The 21,511-nt window shown below is 37.1% G+C and overlaps 1 pseudogene; it reads right to left on the reverse strand.

The window, feature by feature from the left end:
• Window positions 1–20,039: 20,039 nt before the first annotated feature.
• On the reverse strand, window positions 20,040–21,125 carry LOC118025968 (annotated as a pseudogene).
• Window positions 21,126–21,511: the final 386 nt, after the last annotated feature.

A 21,511-nucleotide genomic window follows, 5' to 3' on the forward strand; every position in this document is an offset into this window, starting at 1 on the left:
GCACATTACGACCATGGACAAAATAAGGCTTCTGTTAGTAAGGAAAAAGGAAGAGATGTCACAGGGTTATGATAAGCAAGCAAAAGCAACATCTGCCTAATAGGTATTTTGACAGTACATGAGAAAGAAGGATGGAAGGAAAGAGGGAAGGAAGGAATGAAGTAAAAAAAGAAAGAAGACAGGAAAGACACCAGGGAAAAGACCACGGGAGAGATATTTTGGAGAATAAGAGGCCTTTTTTGAGGCCATTCAATATCCATATAGATAGAAGCCTACTTCATCAATATAATAAGAGATATCAGTTACAGAATGCCTACTTTATGCTATGCATTAAATGTATTTTATTTTCACAATAACTCGATAAGAGTGCAGTCTAACTGTGATACCATATAAGTAGTGCTAAAAATAAGACATATTTGCAATGGAAACACAGAAGACTAATGTATATAATTCAGATCTGAGCCTTATAGAAGTTGAGATTGTATCTGTCTTCAAGATTCTTATATTGGTAGTATAAAAGAATATGGTATGGTAGAAAGGGCAGATGACAAATCTAGGTTTTTACTGTAATCCAATAAAAATGTATGCATGAATTTATACTAGGCCTGTATGCTATTGTTGTTTTTGAAACTTTATATCATGTCTACCCACTGCAGGCAAATGTGGCCTGATTTTTTAGCAGTCTTGGAAGTACACTAACATGATTTGTCTTGACAGAATTGCTCATTCTGGGGTATCTGTCAATAACAATCCCACAAGAACTAAATTTCTTTCTCAATTTTTAAAATCATTTATTTTACTGTGGCTTTTTGTTTATATGGCCAGTTGGGGAGTTTTTGTTTGTTTGTTTTGTTTTGTTTGCATTTTACCCAGGTCAGATAAGGTAGCCATCACTTTATTTTAATTGCAACCACTGCTATTGGTTATCTTTCACAAGATTTTTTTTTTGCAAAGACTGCAAGGGGATGTTTTGTGTGCCTTTCTGAACAACTTACAGCCGATTGAGAAGTTTCCTAATGCATTTGAAATGTTTTTTATTTTTTTAATTTTTTATTATTTTAAAAATTGTTATTTAAATTCAATTTAATTAACATATACTGTATTATTAGTTTTAGAGGTAGAATTTAGTGATTCATTAGTTGCAAATAACACCCAGTGCTCATTACATAAGGTGCCCTCTTTAATGCCTATCACCCATTTGTACCTTCCCCGCCCCCCACTCCCCTCCAGCAACCCTCAGTTTGTTTCCTAGAGTTCAGTGTCTCTTATGGTTTGCCTTCCTCTCAATTTTCATCTTATTTTATTTTTCCTTCTCTTCCCCTATGTTCATCTGTTTTGTTTCGTAAATTCCACATGTGAGTGAGATCATATGGTATTTGTCTTTTTATTTTTTAATTTTTTAAAGATTTTATTTATTTATTTGAGAGAGAGAGAGAGAGCACAAGCAGGGGGAGCAGCAGACAGAGGGAGAGGGAGAAGCAGGCTCCCCGCTGAACAGGGAGTCCCACATCCCAGGACCCCGGGATCACGACCTGAGCTGAAAGCATCTGCTTAACCGGCTGAGCCACCCAAGCACCCGGTGTTTGTCTTTTTAAAGAGCACAAGGTGGCACAGTTAGTTAAGTGTGGGATTCTTGGTTTCAGCTCAGATGATGATCTCATGGGTCCTGAGATCAAGCCCCACGTCAAGCTCCATGCTCAGGGGGGAGTCTGCTTGAAGATTCTCTCCTTCTTCCCCTCTGCCCTTTGTCTCTCTCTCAAATAAATACATACATACATACATACATACATACATACATACATACATACATAAATCTTTTTAAAAAAGAGCACCAGGTGTTCAGTGCTACATACAAGACTGCCATTGTGAAAAATATGAAGGAATGAATTGAATATTTGGGCACTCTTTTAATATGGTCTTAACAAAAGAGAGATTTCTCAGTGTCTCAGATATACTTATTCAGTGTTGGATGATTGGTCTTTATCAAAAAAAAAAACAAAGAAAGAAAGAAAGAAAAGAAAAAAAAGTAGGCTTTCACTAACAGCTAACAAAATGTAAACTTACCCACCTTTAATACTGAAAAAGATTTGGAAGTCTGGTACTGTAGACAGATAATCCAGAATTAAGGTAATTCATACTCATATAGCTATTACAAGTGTGCTTGTGTGCTTTCCTCTCTACATCAGACATTTAAACATCTCAGTTTTTAGGTCTATTTTTGTTGTATTTGTTTTTTTTTAAAAAATTAGTTTGTAATTCAGGTAACCAGATATTGTCTCAACAGTGGAAGCTAGCATAGCTGCCAATGTTATTTTGACTTTTCAACAGTGGAAATTTTCTACTGCTTTTAGGCCAGAAATAAATATATAGTAGTTAAACACATATCTGGTTCACTTCTATTTTCTAGATCAATCTGGTATCCATAGTTGATGAAATTGTTGTGAGCCATCATTTCCTTGGGATTTAATTAAGACTATAAATTCCTAAAACCATGAATCTCATCATCTGTACGTTCTAGACTACATATACTGTGACACTATGAACCTTATCCTCTCAGGTATCTAGGCAACATGTGTATTTGGTCTGATTGTACTGCAGAAAACAGGCTCCTTATAATTCTGTCCCAGATCCTGGCTCTGGCTCTAATCCTAATCAGCTCCTGAAATGACTTACTCATCCTGCAGCCATAGCTACACTTAGTCACTGACCCTGAGACTTATGAAGTCTCTAAAAGGTACAAAATTAAGGCATGAAGCTGACTATTGAGTCTGATCTGATTTCCAGAGAGTTTTTAAGGAAGTACACAACCCCCATTCATCACAGAAACTCGATGTAGGTTTACAGCAGCTCATGTTCTATGGGCTTAAAGGATCAGGCAAAACAGAATTAATCAGGATTGAGTATCAACAATGTTGCTTCTAAACTGTTTATTCCACCTCCAGGAATTGGTTTCAGTCTCAGTTTAAACAACACAATATGATTCCCTTCATTCTCAAATACAATGCAGGTTAACTCCATATATCCAAACAAATAGAAGTTATATCACACCAGCAACTCTCAAAAGGACTACCTTATTTTTTAATAGACAATGTGTATGCAATATGAATTGCTATAACAGCAAACTCTTTTATGGTCTTATCATAACTGATCCTTTTTTAACAATTTTTTCTAAGTAGAAAAGTAAATATATATCAAATGCAGAAAATTGTTAAAACAGTAAAGAGTATAAGGACCAAAACATTATATGTAATACTACCACCCAGAGATAATCATTGTTAACATTTTTGCATATATATATACATATATATATCTTTAGTTACATTCATAACTACATTTCTTTTTTTTTAAACTGCCTTTTTTTAAAAATTTTATTATGTTATGTTAGTCACCATACAATACATCATTAGTTTTTGATGTACTGATCCATGATCCACTGTTTTCGTATAACACCCAGTGCTCCATGCAGTACATGCCCTCCTTAATACCCATCACCGGGCTAACCGATCCCCCCTCCCGCCACCCCTCTAAAACCCTGTTTGTTTCTCAGGTCCATAGTCTCTCATGGTTCATCTCTCCCTCCAATTCCCCCCCACCACCATTTTTCCCTTCCTTCTCCTAATGCCCTCCATGTTATTCCTTATGTTCCACAAATAAGGGAAACCATATGATAATTGACTTTCTCTGCTTGACTTATTTCACTTAGCATAATCTCCTCCAGTCCCACCCATGTTGATGTAAAAGTTGGGTATTCATCTTTTCTGATGGCTGAGTAATATTCCATTGTGTATATGGACCACATCTTCTTTATCCATTCATTTGTTGAAGGGCATCTCGGCTCTTTCCACAGTTTGGCTATTGCGGACATTGCTGCTATGAACATTGGGGTGCATATGGCCCTTCTTTTCACTACATCTGTGTCTTTGGGGTAAATACCGAGGAGTGCAATTCCTGGGTCATAGGGTAGCTCTATTTTTAAATTTTTGAGGCACCTCCACAATGTTTTTTCCAAAGTGGCTGTACCAACTTGCATTCCCACCAACAGTGTAACAGGGTTCCCCTTTCTCCACAACCTTTCCAACATTTGTTGTTTCTTTCCCTGTCGATTTTTGCCATTCCAACTGGTGTAAGGTGGTATCTCAGTGTGGTTTTGATTTGGATTTCCCTGATGGCTAATGATGATGAACATTTTTTCATGTGTCTGTTAGCCATTTGTATGTCTTCTTCAGAGAAGTGTCGGTTCATCTCTTCTGCCCACTTTTTGACTTGATTATTTTTTGGGGGGTGTTGAGTTTGAGAAGTTCTTTATAGATCTTGGATACCAGCCCTTTATTTGTAGCGTCATTTGCAAATATCTTCTCCCATTCTGTGGGTTGCCTCTCTGTTTTGTTGACTGTTTCCTTTGCTGTGCAGAAGCCTTTTATCTTGATGAAATCCCAAAAGTTCATTTTTGCTTTTGTTTCACTAGCTTTTGGAGATGTATCTTGAAAGAAGTTGCTGTGGCTGATGTCAAAGAGGTTACTGCCTATGTTTTCCTCTAGGATTTTGATGGATTCCTGTCTCACATTGAGGTCTTTCATCCACTTTGAGTTTATCTTTGTGAATGGTGTTAGAAAATGGTCGAGTTCATTCTTCTGCATGTGGCTGTCCAATTTTCCCAGCACCATTTATTGAAGAGACTGTCTTTTTTCCATTGCATGTTTTCTCCTGCTTTGTCAAGGATTATTTGACCATAGAGTTAAGGGTCCATATCTGGGTTCTCTATTCTGTTCCATTGGTCTATATGTCTGTTTTTGTGCCAGTACCATGCTGTCTTGGTGATCACAGCTTGTAATATAGCTTGAAATCAGGCAACATGATGTCCCCAGCTTTGTTTTTCTTTTTCAACATTTCCTTGGCGATTCGGGGTCTTTTCTGATTCCATACAAATTTTTGGATTGTTTGTTCCAGCACTTTGAAAAATGTCATTGGAATTTTGATCAGGATGGCATAGAAGGTATAGATTGCTCTGGGTCGCATAGACATTTTAACAATGTTTATTCTTCCGATCCATGAGCATGGAATGCTTTTCCATCTTTTTGTGTCTTCTTCAATTTCTTTCATGAGTGTTTTGTAGTTCCTAGAGTATAGATCCTTTACCTCTTTGGTTAGGTTTATTCCAAGATATCTTATGGTTTTTGGTGCTATTGTAAATGGAATTGTTTCTCTAAATTCTCTTTCTATAGTTGTATTGCATAACTACATTTCTATATATATTCTAAAGTGGTATCATATTGTACATATTTTTGACCCCTAAATTTTTAACTTAGCACTGGATTGTTTTTTTCCCATGTCAACAAATATTCTCCAACAATATGATTTTTAAAGGCAGTATATACCTTACCTTTATATAGTGTTAGTATAATTTACTTAAAACAATTTTCCATTGCTGGACATTTTGATTGTTTCTAATTTTTCACTATTATAAATAATATTATAATGAAAATCATTATGCATTAATTTTTGCATAAATCTCTGATTATTTTCTTAGTATAAATCCCTAGGAGAAGAATTGCTAGATGAGGGGCGCCTGGGTGGCTCGGTTGTTAAGCGTCTGCCTTCGGCTCAGGTCATGATCCCAGAGTCCTGGGATCGAGCCCCACATCGAGCCCCACATTGGGCTCCCCTGCTCCATGGGAAGCCTGCTTCTCTCTCTCCCACTCCCCCTGCTTGTGTTCCCTCTCTCGCTGTGTCTCTCTCTGTCAAAGAAAGAAAGAAAGAAAGAAAGAAAGAAAGAAAGAAAGAAAGAAAGAAAGAAAGAAAGAAAGAAAGAATTGCTAGATGAAAGATCATGCATAGTATAAGACTTTTTACACTTTTTGTCAAGCTAGAGCTGGCCTTATGCATGTTTGCATTATATGTTTATGTTATGTTGCTGTAGAAAGAGTATCCATCAGTTTTTGTTTTTGTTTTTACATGAAGAAATAGCTACACATATATTCAAGGATTTATTATTATTTTTTGCACTTGATATAATATATGTATGTAAGTGCATTTATTTCTTTTTGGCTAATATTGTAGTCCAAATCAATGTTCCATACATTTATTTTTTTATTAAATTCAGGACACTACTCAGAAGCTTGCAGCTGAACACAGATATCACCAAATGAGAGTGGAAAAAAGCAGAGCACCAGATGATTTTCCATCAGCAGAGCTGAGCATTTTCAGAATATGTGTACCCTTGACATACAACAGAAGTGAAAGTGTAATGGGGTCAAAATGGCAAGAGTCTCTCAACAAGCTTATATCAAGTGTTTGCTTTATACAATTTATTATGCTGACTGCCCTGTATTTGCATGTGAATAGGTTTGGGGAGATTGATGCAAAGTCATATATTCAAAAGCAAAAACAGAAGCTCTGCTTTCAAGGACTGCCAGGAAATGGTTGTTGGGCAATGAGATATTCAGTAGAAAGGCTATATGGGGATGTAGCAAAGCCATCTCACCAAATAAAAACAAATCCAGATGAATAGATTAAAACTGAAAATTGGTTTGTGATGATCAGAATCAAAAGCTTGTTCTTACAACTCTATTTTAATCTCATTACTGTTCTTTTAACATGAAAAAGGATTCCCTAAAATTATGCTGTAATGCCAAAGAAAATATTCACACAAAATATAGATAAATAGCACATTTCATATCAGTCCTGATGGTTAATGTTCCATTGTGAATAATTGTTGTAGAAGGAGGAATAGATTATCACAAAAGGCAAACAGCTTTAGAATTGAGGTGGAGGTAAAGAGAAGTCTATCGAATTCCCAAAAAGCATTTGTGCTTTGATTTATTAAACCTTATATTGATTCTTTGACTACTGACCCTATCATTGGCACTGTGCTAGGTTCTGTGGAGACAAAGACAAAGCAAAGTGTCTGCCTTTATCTAATAGCAGCAGGAAATAATAATAGATACTTTATATTGAAGACTTAGTATATGTATTAGGGTTTGGGGCTGCAAGAAAGAGAAAATGACTATGACTAAATTAGGCATAGAAGGGTAGTTCATACACTCACAGTCTAATGGGACCAGAGAAACAAACTTGAAGGTTTCACAGTTTGCACTCATGAGATCATTGACTCTGGAAACTATCACTAAAACTTATACCACCACTGATTCCAGTAATTGGACATAGTTACTTCTACTGCCATCACCCATCACCAAAATTACTTCTGAATGACTCCAGTGTCCTCACATTTCTAGCTTCCATTCAAAGTAGGTGATTTTGACTGACAGAGTCTTAATATTCTCGAGCTTTACTTGCAAGGGAAGTTGGTAAAGGGAATATCTGGTATTTTCAGTTTCAATAGTGGGAGGTGGGATATGCCTCATAAAGTGAAGAATTGCCAAAACATAAACAGTTGTTCAAGATGCAGAGCAGCTACAAAGAATTACAAGTATCCATTATGGTTAGAAACTGTGCTAGGTAATTTAATACCTTCTCTTTTTTTAATCTGCAGGGAACCACTATATTAGGTGGATGTGTCAGTCTAATTAGGCAAAGTTAGATTGGGAAAAACCTGCCAAATTTGCTCCCATTTCATTGACCAGAACTACTCATGTAATCATGTCTAAAATAGAGAAGGTGGGGAAACATAATCCTCCATATATCCATAAGCAGAAAAATAACCAGCTTTAGGGGGAATATTAATGTATACAAAGTAGGCACTATTTTTATTAGTACCTTCAATTTTGAGGAAATGTAAAGACAGAGTTTAAGTCAGTAGTAAATGACAAAACTGGAATTTGAAAATTTTCTAAAATTACATTTTTTAATAACAATGATATCTAATATGCATTGAGAATCACAATTATTTTAATTTTAACAGCCCTTTCTGACAGGTTTAATCAGTGTCTCAATTAAATAGATAAGGAAACAAGAGCTGTGAGAGGTTTGATAATTTGTTCAAGTTTACCCAGCTAGTACATGATGAATCAAGCCTGGAAGCAGTAGTGTGATTTCAAAGCTCATGTTTTAACTACTCTACTACACTGCCTCCACATACTCTGCTTTCTTTTCTTTTTTTTTTTTTAAAGATTGTATTTATTTATTTGACAGAGAGAGACACAGTGAGAGAGGGAACATAAGCAGGGAGAGTGGGAGGAGAAGCAGGCTTCCCGCAGAGCAGGGAGCCCGATGTGGGGCTCGATCCCAGGACCCTGGGATCATGACCTGAGCCGAAGGCAGACGCTTAATGACTGAGCCACCCAGGTGCCCCTTCTTTTCTTTTTTTAAAAGATTTTATTTATTTATTTGAGAGAGAGAGAGTGTGAGAGAGAGAACAGGAGCGGGATGAGGGGTAGAGGGAGAAGTAGACCCCTGGCTGAGTAGGGAGCCTGGTTGCAGGGTTCTATCTGGGACTCCGGGATCATGACCTGAGGTGAAGGCACACACTTAATGGACTGAGCCACCCAGGCACCCCCATACTCTGCTTTCTAAGGCAATATAAATAATGTATAGTTACCAGCTTATTTGAATGAATGTAATTAAGTACTCAAAATGGGTTTTTCATAATACATCTTTAGAGCAGCAAGGGACTTTAGAGATTGTCTAGTCCAATCATGTGCTTTTAGTTTGTTTGTTTGTTTGTTTTTAAAGATTTTATTTATTTATTTGACACACAGAGAGTGAGCATAAGTAGGCAGAGCAGCAGGCAGAGGGAGAGGGGAAGCAGGTTCCCCGTGGAACAGGGAGCCCGATGTCGGGCTCGATCCCAGGACCCTGGGATCATGACCCGAGCCGAAGGCAGTCGCTTAACCAACTGAGCCACCCAGGTGCCCCAGTTTGTTTGTTTGTTTGTTTTCCTTTTTCCATATTTTATTTTTTATTGAAGTATAACCAATATACAGGGTTATATTAGCTTTAGGTGTACAGTATAATTCTATACATTACTGAGTGCTCATCATGATAAGTGTATTCTGTGGAGTTAATTTTAGAAAATATGATTTGGGGCACCTGGGTGGCTCAGTTGGTTAAGTGACTGCCTTCGGCTCAGGTCACGAACGTGGAGTCCCGGGATTAAGTCCCACATCGGGCTCCCAGCTCAGCAGGGAGTCTGCTTCTCCCTCTGACCCTCTCCCCTCTCATGCTCTCTCTCACTCTCATTTTCTCTCAGATGAATAAATAAAATATTTAAAAAAAGAAAAAGAAAATATGATTTGAACCTCTGGGCATGAGTCTAAGGCATTTGCTGAAACGTCAGCATCAGCTTTGCCTCAACCCCTTGCAAGTATTGGTATTTGAGACAAAGCTCTCATGACCCTTATGAGGCTCTAGGGGGCAGGGATAATTATAGCCAATCTTTTTTCTATATGTACTTTCTGAGTAATTGCACATATCCTATGCATGATTTAGTAGTTATTGTTTAAAAGTAATAGCTCCCCTTTGTTTTACTCCTTCCTTGCTTTGAATTTGTTGATGAAACCTCCAGATAATTTTCTGAATAAAAACCATGTCTAAACTGGTGCAATTCACTCTTCTCCTCTGGAGACAGTCCTGCACATCCATTCAGTATCAAGTCTGAGTGTATTATTTTCAGTGCACAGCGACAGTATTCTTAATCCCTTTTATCTAATGTCATCTATCCCCCCATGCACCTTCCCTTTGGCAACCACGTTTGTTCTCTGTATTTAAAAGTGTATGGTAAAAAATAAAATAAAACAGAATTAAAATTTTAAAAAAGAGTCTATAGTTTGTCTCTTTTTTCTCTTTGCTTTGTTTCTTAAATTCCACATATATGAGTGAAATCATATGGTATTTGTTTTTCTCTGACTTATTTCACTTAGCGTTATTCCCTCTAGGTCCAGCTATGTTGTTGTAATACCTAGGAATAAACTTAACAAAGAAGGTGAAAGACCTGTACTCCAAAAACTACACAAGATTGATGATAGAAATTGAAGATAACACAAACAAATGGAAAGATATTCCATGCTCATGGATTAGAAGAACCAGTATTGTTAAAATGTCCATACTATCCAATGCAATCTGTAGATTTAATGCAATTCCTATCAAAATAGCAACATCACTTTTCACAGAACTAGAACAAATAATACTAAAATTTGTATAGAACCACAAAAGACCCTGAAGAGTCATCTGCTTTTTTCACATTAAAAGATTGAGGCCAAAAGAGGGAAAGAAGTTTATGTAAAGTCATAGTTATTTAGTGGTAGAACTAGGACTCAAATGCAGGCCTTAAGCAATACTCAGTTTTATAATGAAACTAGAAGGAGTTTTCTGCATCTTACATGGTAGGATTACTGTACAAGCTCATCTTATACCATATCTCTTCCAGGCTCATGGATATATCATCTTGCCTTTATTCACAAAAAATATTCTCACCTGTTGGCAGGAAAGCTATGGGAGAGTGAGAGAAAGAAAGGTAAACCTATTTGAGTAGACCAACTAACAAAAATTAAAAGGGGATGATTAATTAAGGGTCTTATAGAGCCTGTTTCTTCTTTTAGTTTTGAATTGACTGTAGGAAGAGGAATAGAAACATGGTTTATCATACTTAATCAATAAGAGAATATCTGGAAATGCGACAGCTGTCCTAAATATATCCAAGTCAGTAACTGATATAAAAAGGTGAGGTGAGAAAAAAGATGAACAGGTTGTATCTGCTTCTGATACCCTGTGGTATTTTATTCCAATCCCAGTATTTATTTATTGTGATAGTTAGAATAGCTCTGTTTAGTAAGTTTCAGTCATATGGTAAGGACTCTCTACTGTTATTTATATTTTATTTATATTTTACTTAACAGATAATTCTATAGGGATCTAAATTACACAGAGATCTCATTGTGCATTCTTGGAAAAAAAGTGGCTAGAAAACACTGTTTTAACATTTATAGCCCTTGCCCCAGTATGTGGAAGGCATCATGCAAGGTATTTCTTCCCAAAACTTTTATAATCATTTGAAATCAGGAGCAAGGAGGGCTCCTGATATGGAGGAGAAATAATTTACTTATTAGTAGAATAAGAGTACAAATAGTTGAGATTAATGCTATAAGTGTGTCCTTCTGATATATAAATAATATCATTTCTGAGTACATAGGGCTGGGAATTAGTTAGAAGTTAGAGTCCGTTTTTATTAATGGTTATCCAATTAAAGTTAATGAGCTGTTTCCATGCATTTTGGTGGTTTTATGTGAGTGATTACAACTATCATCACTGGAGCTTTAACATGAATTCTGTACCTGTTGGAAATGGACAAAATTTAATTTATAGCTAAAAGAAACTTCCTCCAAACAAATTGTTACATGCCACAAGCAGAAATCTATTTATTTGTTTGTTTAAATTAGGCTTGGAGAGTATGGATGGTAAGCTATCAGCTTTGAAAAATTCCTTTTGGTGGAATTAAGAAGAATGTATTAAAAAACAAAATTATTTTTCTCTCAAACTAGTAAGTCCTGACTTTTCTGTTTCTATTTTATTTCTCCATCTCCCTGCTGTCAACATCCAATAAGTGATTGAATTCAGTAAATTCTAGAGCCATGAGGAATCTCAAATCCATTTTTTTCCCGTGCAATTATCTTAACCAGACTTTAATATATTTCACTTAAATCATTACTGTTGTCTCAAACTGGTTTTTTGGGGGTTTTTTTTTTTTTGTTGTTGTTGTTTTTTACCACTGGCCTTTCCTCTTTCCTATCTAGTAGTTCACAAACTTTAGTGTGTATTAGAATCACATGAAAAGCTTATAAAACAGAAACTTTAGGATTTTGTTCAGTTTCTGATTCAGTAGGTCTGGAGGGGGGTAAGAATTTGTAACTAGTAAATCAGTGTTGACGTTGCCAGTTCTTTTTTTTAATTTATTTTTATTTTTTTGATGTTGCCAGTTCTGGGATCACATTTTGAGTAGCCCCACTCTAATCCACCTTTTTCCCTGTACACTGCTGGCCAAGTCCAACTTCTTAAAGCATAGCTCTATTTATGTCTCTGATGTTTACAGAATTTCTGTGGATCTCCATTCTCTAACAAAATTCTCTGCATACTGACAGAAAAGCTTTCTTCTGTTTTCTTAGCCCCACCTACCTTCCTGCCTAATCTTCTATCTTTACTTTTTAATATGTTAGGTTGCATAATCAGTTATATACAAGAGATCTGGAATTAGATATCCTCGGGTTTGAATCCTATCTCCCCCATTTAAAGAGTGGAAAGTTGGAGAATTACCATAGGCCTTGGTTTTCTAATTTGTAAAATTAGCATAATAGTACCAACCTCTTAAGATCTTTGTTAGGATTAATTAATACACATACAATACTCAGAAGAATGTCTGACACTCAATGAATGGTAGTTATTATTATAAATAGATGACACTTTAGTCTAAATATACATCTCATCATTTCCTGAAAAAGCCTCCCTGGTTTCCTTCCTTATAATTATGCTTATACTCATAACTCTCCTTCCCCTGGTAAATCTTTTCCTCAGTTTCTACCTTTGGCAAATCCTTCTCATTTATTAAGGTTTGTCTCAAATGCCAAGTGCCAACTCTTTCAGGAAATATTTCTTTACCCTCAACCCCAGCCAGGAGGAATGAGATCTGTCTCTCCTGAATATACATACCACACTTATATGTACTTCTTTCACTGTGTATTTTTCTTTGTATTATAAAAAATCAGATGGTTTTCATGTCCCCCTACTTGATGGTAAATTCCTAGAGAATAAGGTTTAATGTCTTTTACCCTCAGTACCCAGTAGGTACTTTATAAGGTATAACAGAGACTACATGATCTAGTACCCACCTACATATTAAGCCTCCTCTTATCTCATTCTACCCCTTATTTTGTGTATTTTGGTCATATTGAAATTTTCAAATGAAATGGAATGCACCATGTTCTTTTCTGCTTCAGGGCCCTCATACATGCTATTCCTTCAGCCTGCAACATTTGTTTTGGAAGACCTTTCCTGTTATATCATCTGGAAGCACCCTTCACTTCTTTGTCATAAATAATACCACTTTTCTATGTAGTTGTTTTATGTTTATTTTCCCCATTTCTCCAAGAAGAAAGAAAACATATCTGTTCTGTTCACATCTTATATCCCAATGTCTAGGGTAGTGTTTTAAACTGCTTTGCTCGCCTAACATTATGTAATGAAGACTTGACAGGAATTGCATTGAATCTATAGATGACTTTTGGTAGTACTGACATATTAACGATGTTAATGCTTCCAATCCATGAACATGAGATACCTTTTAATTTATTTGTGTTTTCTTTTTTTTAAATTTTATTTATTTATTTGACAGAGAGAGACACAGTGAGAGAGGGAACACAAGCAGGGGGAGTGGGAAAGGGAGAAGCAGGCTTCCTGCTGAGCAGGTAGCCCCATGCTGGGCTCAATCCCAGGACCCTGGGATCATGACCTGAGCCGAAGGCAGATGCTTAATGACTAAGCCACCCAGGCGCCCCTTATTTGTGTCTTCTATTTCTTATATCATTGTCTTATAGTTTTCAGAGTAGAGTTCTTCCACCTCCTTAGTTAAAAATTTTTAAAGAATTATTTTTTTTTATTTGAGAGAGAAAGAGAGAGAGCATGAGTGGGGGGAAGGGTAGAGGGAATGGGATAGAAACAGACTCCCCACTGAGTACATAGCCTGACATGGGGCTTGATCTCAAGACCCTGAGATCATGCCTTGAGCCAAAATCAAGAGTTGCACGCTTAACCAATCCAGGTGCCCCAATTCCTAAGTATTTTATTGTTTCTGATGCTATTGTAAATGGAACTGATTTATCTCTTTTTCAGAAAATTCATTTTTAGGGTATAGAAATGCTACTGATTTTGTGTGTTAATTATAATTATAATTATATAATTATATATATATTATTATATATATAATTATAATTAATAAACTATACTGAATTCATTGATTGGATCTAACAGTTTGTTGGGCCTTCAGGAGTTTCTAATATATAAAATCATTTCATCTACACATAAGAACAATTTTACTTCTTCCTTTCCAATTCTTTTTTTTAAAGATTTTATTTATTTATTTGCGAGAGAGAGCGTAGAGTAGGAGGAGGGGCAGAAGGAGAAAAGCAGACTTCCTGCTGAGTGGGGAGCCTGACATGGGGCTCGATCCCAGGACTCTGGGATCATGACCTGAGCAGAAGGCAGATGCTCAACTGACTGAGCTACCCAGGCATCCCCCTTCCTTTCCAATTCTGATAGCTTTTTATTTCTTTTTCTTGTGTGATTGCTCCAGCTAGGACTTCAGAATAGGAGTGGTAAGAGTGGGTATCTTTGTCTTGTTCCTGGTTTTAGAGGAAAAGTTTTAAATTCTTCACCATTAAGTATAACGTTAGCTGTGGACTTATATATGGCCTTTATTATGTTGAAATATGGTCTTTCTGTACCTAGCTTGTTGAATTTTTATCATGAATAGATGTTAAATGTTGTTAAATGTTTTCTCTGTGTCTATTGAGATGATCATAAGATTCTTTTCCTTCATTCTATTAATGTGATCTACCACATTGATTGATTTGCATATGTTGAAACATCCTTGCATTTCAGGGATAAATCTCAATTTATTATGGTGAATGATACTTTCAATGTGCTTCTGAATTTGGTTTGTTGGTAATTTGTTGAGAATTTTTGCATCTATATTTATCTGGGATATTGGCCTGTAGTTTTTTTTTTTTTTTTTTTCCTAATAGTGTTGTTTTGTGATTTGGTATCAAAATAATACTAGCCTCATAAAATGAGTTTGGGATTATTCCTTCCTCTTTGATTTTTTGGAAGAGTTTGAGAAGGATTGGTGTTAATTCTTAAATTTTTGGCAAAATTCACCAGTGAGGCTTTTGGGTCCTGGGCTTTACTTTGTTGTGAGATTTCTTATTACTGATTCAATCTCTTTACTAGTAATTGGTCTATTCAGACTTTCTATTTCCTCCTCATTCAATATTGGTAAATCCTAGGTTTTTCAACCAAGTGAGATAAAACTTGTAAGTTTATCCAAGATTTTTTTTCATTTCTTCTAGTTTGTTCACTTTTTTGGCATATAGTTGTTCATAGTAGCTTCTTATTATCCTTTGAATTTTTGTATTATCAGTTGTAACGTCTCCTTTTTCATTTTGTTAATTTGGGTCTTTTCTTTTTTTCCCTTGGTTAATCTAACTAAAGATTTGTGAACTTTATCTTTTGAAAGAACCAACTCTTAGTTTGCTTTTATTTTCCATCATTTTTCTGTTATCTATTTCTTTTATTTCTGCTGTAATCTTTATTATTTCCTTTCTTCTAACTTTGGGGTCAGCTTGTTTTTCTTTTTCTAATTCCTTAAGGCATAGAGTTGGATTGTTTTTTTAAGATCTTTCTTGTTTTTCAATGCAGGCATTTATTGCTATACACTTCCCTCCTAGAACTGCTTTTGCTGTACCCTACAAGTTCTGTTATGCTGTGTTTCCATTTTCAATTTTCTCAAGAAACTTTTTTATTTCCCCTTTAAGTTATTCCTTAATCCATTGGCTGTTTAGGATAGGATTGTTTAATTTTATGTGTGTGTGAATATTCCAGTTTTCTTCTTGTTACTGATTTCTAGTTTAATGTCATTGTGGTCAGAGAAGATACTGGGTATGATTTCAGTTTTCTTGAATTTGCTAAGATTGTTTTGTGGCCTAACATATGATCTATCCTAAAAACAAAACAAACAAACAAACAACACAAAAAAACAAAAAACAAAACAAAACAAAAAAACATTTCATGTGCACCTGAGAAGAATGTGCATTCTGCAGTTGTTGGATAAATGTTCCATATTCTGTTAGACCCATTTGGTCTATAGTGTTGTACAAATCCACAGTTTCCTTGTTGATTCTCTGTTGGAATCATCTGTCCATTGTTGTGAGTGGAGTATTAAAGTTCCCAACTATTATTGTATTACTGTTTATTTCTCCAGTTTGTTCTGTTATTTTTTGCTTTATACATTTAGGTGCTCCAATGTTGGGTGCATAAATACTTATAATTGCTATATTTTCTTGATGGATTGACCACTTTATCATTACATAATAAACTTCTTTGACTCTTTTTACCATTTCTTAAAAATGAATTTTGTCTGATATAAATATATCTCTGCTTTTTGTTTTTTGGTTTTGGTTATCATTTGTTTAAAATGTCTTCTTCCATCACTTCACTCTCAGCCTATGTATGTTAAAAAAGGTGAAAGTGAGTCTTTTGTAGGAAGCATATTGTTGGATTTTTTATATCCATCATCCATTCTCTGTCTTTTAATTGCAAAATTTAATCAGTTCATGCTTAAAATAATTACTGACAGGTAAGGACTTACTATTGTCATTTTCTTAATTGTTTTCTGGTTGTTTTGTAAGATCTGTTTTTCCTTGTTTCTTATCATGCTGTCTTTGTGTTATGTCTTTTGGTATCACTATGTATGCTTTGGCTTCTTTATTGTGTTCTTTTATGTAATACCATAGGATTTTCTCTGGTGGTTACCATGAAGCTTACATAAAATATCTTAAACTTATAACACCCTATTTTAAACTGACAACAACTTAACTTCTATAGGATTCATAAACTTTACACTTTTCACTTCTCTTCACCCTCACATTTGAGGTTGTTGCTGTTATAATTTACAGTGTTTTTTAATATTGTGTAAGTAATAACAGATTAATGTTGTTATGATTATTTTTACCATGTTCTTTTTTTGAAAAAATTAGACTAGAGTTATAAGTGAATTATGCACCACTATTACCATATTGCAGAACTAAATTATGACTATATATGTACCATCACCAGGGAGATATATGCTACATTTTTTTCTGTTTTTATGATATTAATTAACATTCTTTTACTTCCACTTAAAGAACTCCCTTTAACATTTCTTGTAAGGCAGGTCTAGTGGTAATAAATTTCTTCAGCTTTTGTTTGTGTAAGAAAGTCTTTATCCTTCCTTCATTTCTGAAGGACAAGTTCACTGGATATAGAATTCTTGGTTGACAGGTAGTTTTTTTTTCAATTCGAATATATCATCCCATTCTTTCCTGACCTAAAAAGTTTCTGTTAAGAAATCCACTGATAGTCTTATGGGGGTTCCCTTGAATGTAATTTCTCTCTTTCCTCTTGATGCTCTTAAAATTCTTTATTTTCCTTTGATTTTTGACAACTTAGAGTGTCTTGGTGTAGCTCTATTTTGGTTGAACCTATTTGGGATCCTTTGGGCCTCATGGATCTGGATGTCCATTTCTATTCCAGGCTTTGGAATTTTTCAGCCATTATTGCTTCAAGTATACTTTCTATTACCTATTTCTTTCTCTTTTCTTTCTGGAATTTTCATAATGCAAATATTGTTTCTTTTCATTGTGTTCCATAATTCCCACAGCCTTTCTCCACCCTTTTTCATTCCTTTTCCTATTTGTTCCTCTGGGCAATTTCCAGTGTCCTATCCTCCAGGTTACTGATTTTTTATTCTGTATAATCAGGTCTATTTTGAAACTCTTTGTTGAATTCTTCAGTTATTTTTTAACTCTAGGATTTCTGTTTGGTGCTTATTGATGGTTGCCATTTCCTTTTCAAATTTCTTGTTTTGTTTATGCATTGTTTTCCTAATTTTGTTTAGTTGTCTGGTTGTTTTCTTGCAGTTCATTAAACTATAGTGAGAGCATTATTCTGAATTATTTGTCTGATAGTTCACAGGTCTCCATTTCTTTAGGGCTAATTATTGGAACTTTATTAGTTTCCTTTGGTGGTGTTGTATTTACTTGGATTTCCATGATCCTTGATTCCTTACATTGGTGTCTGCTCATTTGAGTAACCAGGTTCATCTTCCAACTTTACTATTTTACTTTGGCAGAGACAGTTCTTCACCAGGTAGCTCAGCTTGGTATTTTGATTGTATCTGCTGAGAATGTCCTGGGACAGTTGTGGCTTGCAATTATGGCCTATTTTTGGTGAGGCAACTGCTTGAGCTCTGAGGACAGAGATGGCAGAGTATGCTGCTGGCTGAAAAGAGTTAGATAGGACTGCTGGCTTGGTTCTGTACCTAAGTAAGGCTCTAGTATGGGCTTCATGGTTGCCTGGATTTTCTGGTCAGTCCTATTAGATGGTTAGAACTGATTACTATATTAATATAGTAAGTGGGGCTATGAATTAGCTTCCTTGGCCTGGTAGGGCAGCAGGGTGGGATCCAGGGCCTGTATAGCTCATTGTTTAGGGATCTTAATCAGGCCAGAGTGTACACCAACTTCCCTGGTCAGGTAAGGCCACTGGTTTTGTTCTGCAGGTGAGGGAAGCCACAGGCTGTGCTCTCCATTTTAGTGCCACTGTATGTAGGGATATTAAGTAGTTATACAGCTTCTTATGTGCTCTGGTAAGGATCCCTAGTCAAAGAAGCTATAGGCTGTATTCAGTGATGAGTAGGGATACAAGGTAGATTCTCTGCCCAGGTGTAATGAGAAAAGCATCTCTAAAACTGGTAAAAAATTTTGTTGTCTTAATTCAAGTTGACTCAAACCCAAAGTTCCTTGATCAACTAAGCAACTGACTTTGCTCTACACACTATTGGCTATGCCCACCCACCTCTTAGCTCAAATGTTGTGGTCCACAAATCTTCCTGGAGTTGTGTCCAGCCCTTCTGGGAAGATGGGGCCAGAAGACACCTTCCACAGTAGCTGTGGCTGTGATTCAACTTCATATCTAGGAGGAGGGGAAGGGGCCACCCCAGACTATTTTCAGTATTGCTGGATATTACTAATACCCAAACAGCAAATAACAAACAGTAACAATTTTTGAAGAGAATGTAGGGCAATGGGAACACTCATTTCTTTAATTTCCTGGTTGACCCATTCATTTTTTAGCAGGATGCTCTTTAACCTTCAAGTGTTTGAGTTCCTTCCAAATTTCCTCTTGTGAATGAGTTCCAGTTTCAAAGCATTATGTTCTGAAAATATGCAAGGAATAATCTTAATCTTTTGGTACCAGTTGAGACCTGATTTGTGACCCAGTGTGTGGTCTATTCTGGAAAATTATGAGTATTCTGTTGTTTTAGGATGCAACATTCTGTGTATATATCTGTTAAGTCCATCTGGTCCAGTGTGTCATTCAAAGCCCTTGTTTCTTTGTTGATCTTCTTAGATGATCTGTCCAGTGCTGTGAGGAGGGTGTTGAAGTCCCCTACTAGTAATGTATTATTATCAATGCGTTTCTTTACTTTGGTTATTAATTGGTTTATATAATTGGATGCTCCCATGCTGGGTGCATAAATATTTACAACTGTTATATCTTCTTGTTGGATAGACCCTTTAAGTAGGATATAGTGTCCTTCCTCATCTCTTACTATAGTCTTTGGTTTAAAATCTAATTTGTCTGATATGAGGATTGCTACCCCAGGTTTCTTTTGAAGTCCATTAGTGTGATAAATCATTCTCCACCCCTTCACTTTCTTTCTTTTTTTCTTTCTTTCTTTCTTTTTTTTTTTTTTTACAAAACCAGAATATTTATATTACAAAAACAAATGCACAAGATACGTCATTTGCACACAGCTAGTGCTGTCGGCATCCTGGAGAAAGCAGGGCCCGAGGTGTGGTTATCCATGGGAGCAAATAAATAAAATTCTATCAGCCCAGAATGGGGTGGAAGTCAGCTTCGGAGCAGTAGGTCTTCAGCTGTTCCCCCAACAATCCTGTGGCTACTGTCACAACCCATTGCTTGAGACAGTCCTCAGCACCCTATATCCCAACAGTGGGTTATGAGACAAGATGTGGAAAAACCCTGCCTTACCCCTGAGAGACTACCTCCCACAGAATGTAGTGGTTCATGGGTTGGGCCCATTAGTCTGGTTTCATGCTTAAATCTCTACATTCTGGCATGGGTAAAATTATTATTACATATCCTTCTTTGAAAGGAAAATAATTTCCCTTTCCAGGCCACTTTCAAAAGCTGGAGATCTGGGGGCAGAGACTCAGATAAAGCACACAGGGAGGGATTTTCTCCAGAACCCTCTCGAGCATATGGATAAAGCACTGTTGGAGATCATTGGCCTCACCCCTTCCCCCCTACCCTGTGCCAAGAGGGAAGGGGGGGTGATGATGTGGACCCCAGCCTGAGATGCATGGCAGAGCCAGCTGCTGCCCTTCCCACCTTGCTGCCACTTTCTCCACTCTGCCAATTGATGCCTGCTCTTCAAAACTTCCTGATGACAAAAGAATTGCTCCCACCCATGGTAGCTCAATTCTGGGCCTCTGGGAGTAGGGCAGGGCTATGGATCTCTTCTTTCTTCTTTCTTCTTTCTTCTTCTCCTTCTCCTTCTCCTTCTCCTTCTTCTTCTTCTTCCCCTTCCTCTTCCTCTTCCTCTTCCTCTTCCTGAAAGTAGCCTGGCTTTCCCTGTGAGCTGGGGGCCTACTGGGCCTTCAGGAGACACGAGGTCACCATATGGCTGATGCTCTGGCAGAAGTGGCACTTCTTGGGCTGGGGTGGCAGCTTGCATTCCTTGGCATGGTGGTCTAGACCTCCACAGTTGTGGCACCTGTCTCCCTTTGACTTGCGCTTCTGCATGTTCTTCCTTTTGGGTCGCCTCTCACTCCCAATACAAAACACCCCACCAGGGCCGGTGACCCTGATAGACTCTAGGCCCATAGCCGACTTCTTAAAGCTGAACTCCACTGCCTCACCCTCCTTCAAGCTCCAGAAGCCCTTCATGTACAGCTTGCTCTGGTGCAAAAAGACATCCATGAGGGGTCAAGCACGACCCTGGCACGGGCGGTCATGGATAGGAGGCCAAACCCCATGCACACGTTGAACCACTTACAGACAGCGGCAACAAGCAGCAGCTGCGGCTCCTCTGCTGCTAGGGCGGCGTCCTCCGGCTCCTCCTAGGCATCTTGGCACAGCCACCTGCAAACTGCTGGTTTGACACAGAGCCCATGGTAGTCCGCTAAACACCTGGCCAGGGCCCCTGGTCTGGTGGCTGCTAGCTCCAGAGAAGTCCGGAGGCCTCACCCCCTCACTTTCAGTCTGGAGGTGTCTTTAGGTCTAAAATGAGTCTCTCGTAAGGATGCCTGTGTGGCTCAGCCAGTTAATTGGCTCCCTTGGGCTCGTGTCATGATCCCAGGGTCCTGGAATCAAGCCCCACATCAGGCTCCCTGCTCAGTGGGGAGCCTGCTTCTCCCTCTCCCTCTGCCTGCTGCTCCCTCTGCTTGTGCTCACTCTTTCTCTGTCAAATAAATAAAATATTTTAAAAAAATAAAATAAAATGAGTCTCTTGTAGGCAGCATATGGATGATTCTTGCTTTTTTATCCAATTTGATACCGTGTCTTTTGATTGAAGCATTTAGCTCATTTACATTTGGAGTAACTATTGAAAGATATGAATTTAGTGCCATTGTATTGCCTGTAAAGTCCCTGTTTCTGTAGATTGTCTCTGTTAATTTCTGATCTATATTACTCTTGGGTCTCTCTTTGCTTACAGAATCCCCTTTAATATTTTTTGCAGGGCTGGCTTGGTGGTCACATATTCCTTTCAGTTTCTGCCTGTCCTGGA

The sequence above is a fragment of the Mirounga leonina genome, unplaced genomic scaffold, assembly GCF_011800145.1.
Source record: "Mirounga leonina isolate KUSES-001 unplaced genomic scaffold, KU_Mleo_1.0 Mir_204, whole genome shotgun sequence".
NCBI classification, from domain to species: Eukaryota; Metazoa; Chordata; class Mammalia; order Carnivora; family Phocidae; genus Mirounga; species Mirounga leonina.